This window comes from Chrysochloris asiatica, unplaced genomic scaffold, assembly GCF_000296735.1.
Source record: "Chrysochloris asiatica unplaced genomic scaffold, ChrAsi1.0 scaffold00093, whole genome shotgun sequence".
In the NCBI taxonomy this organism is placed as follows: Eukaryota; Metazoa; Chordata; class Mammalia; order Afrosoricida; family Chrysochloridae; genus Chrysochloris; species Chrysochloris asiatica.
Window position 1 is genome coordinate 11,313,157 of NW_006408611.1, and position 2,061 is coordinate 11,315,217.

A 2,061-nucleotide genomic window follows, 5' to 3' on the forward strand; every position below is an offset into this window, starting at 1 on the left:
GAGGTCCATGTGTATGAGTTGCTATGAGTTGGAACCAAATCGATGGCACTTTACAATAATTCCTCTATTGCATTTTAAGAAAAATAATAAAAGGGGTAGAAAGTTGAAAAACAAAATCCTCACTATTTCTATTCCCCAGAAATATGCACTCATAATAATTTGTGTAAGGAGCTCTAGTAGTGGAGTGATTACTACCGAAGGATGAGGCTTTCTGCTCCTGTAAAGATTTACAGCCTCGGAAACCCTATGCAGGGTCGCTGAGTCCCAGTCCCAACCAACTCCATTTCACACCACCACCAATAATTTGTGTGTTCATTGTGTCATAATTTTTCCAGTGGCTATCCAAATATATGCATGCAATTTAAAGTAAGAATAAAATAGAGTGCCACATATACTGTTTCATTTACAAGTATTTCTCCAAAATCCTTCTAACATAGCAATGTGAAGGGGGCTCATTCTGTTGAGTAGGTTGCTGAACACAACCTCACTATAAGGAAGACCCCTGTTGTCATAGTGGGTTACCCCATGGGCTGCGAACCACAATGTTAGTAGTTAGAGCAGCTCCTCTGAAGAAAGATGAAGCTTTCTACTCCGCTAAAGATTTATAGCCTCAGAAACCCTATACAGGGTCCCTATGAGTCTGAATCCACTTGGCGGCACACAGCCACCACTGCTACAGTAAGGAAGACCCAGAACTCATCTTGATCTCTCAATTGCTTTGAACTTCCTTTTATATGGGATTCTGTTCATATGTGTGAGTATCTCTGTAGAAAACAACTGTCAGTTGTATTTAAAACACCTTTAGATCTCTCCATGCTGTCCTCCAGTCTGTTTTTAAAATATATGCTCTCAGGAGTTCAAACCCACCAGCCGCTCAGGAGAAAGAAGAGGTTTTCTGTTCGCCTTTGATCCCCTTTCACAAAGTCGCTATAAGTGGAAACCAACTCGAGTACCCACAACCACAGAAACAAAGTTCTCACCACGAATTCCCCACTTCGGATGATACTAGATATTATCCACTGTAAGACTTTGCTGAATTGATTGATGATATCGGAATGCTCTTGTAACAGGCATTTCTTTAAGGAGGAGATTGGCTGGGCAGTTTTCATACGAGTCTCTTCACCGGCTCCTGGAGCAACTTCGTGAATGGTTTCACTGTTCACGGTGTAGACAATTTTCGCTCGCAACGAGCCGAATCTGAAATCTTCTCTACCTAAGACCGTGAGTTATTTGATTTATGACCTAGTCCCGAGCTACCTGGGAGGGGAGAAATCTTCGGGTTTGCGAGGGATCACTCTGGACATCTGGACAGAGGAAAATACCTGAACTGAGGGGAGGGTTTTGGAGCCGCACAGAAGAGGAGCAGTGCGCCGCCTTGATATTTCGGAGTGTCCTACATTTCCCAAACCTTGCCCAGTGCATCTAGCCAGAGAGGTCACTGCGGGCCGGCACTGGGTTCTACGGTCCCTGGCCGTCTGTGTGTCCGAGGCTTTCCCGCAGGGGGCAGTGCGAGCCGTCAGTGAGCCAATACGGTGGGAGGGGTGCTGAGCCCAAACGGAGTTCAGGGATTTTTTTAAAGAAGAAAGTTGGGGATGCCGAGTGGTGGGGGCGAGACTCCAGAGGTTCGTCGGGGTGGGGTGGGGTGGGCCGCCGGGGGTGGGGGCGGTGCTCACTGCGGGGAGGTGTAGCCCCCGGAAGGTGTGAGTGAGTGGTGTGAGTGTGTGAGTGTGTGTGCGCGCGCGCCGAAGCTCTCCGGGTTCCGAGGCGCGCGGGTGTCAGCTTGCAGCCGGGGCTCCTCCCTCCGGCCCCCAGGCCGGGCCTGGCGGTCCCTCCCTCCTTCCCTGCTTGCCCCTCCCCGGCGGGCCATCGCTGGGACGCCCCAGCGGAGCAGGCGGCAGCGGCGGCGAGTTGGGGAGTCCTGGGCTCCGCGTTGCCGGAGGGTCTTGAGCGGAGTCGCCCCCGCCCCGACCCGGACGCGCCGGCCCCGCTTCCCGCCGGACCACGCCCTGTCAAACTTTGTTGCGGCGGCGAGCGGAGCGGGCCCGCGAGCCGGAGGGAGGG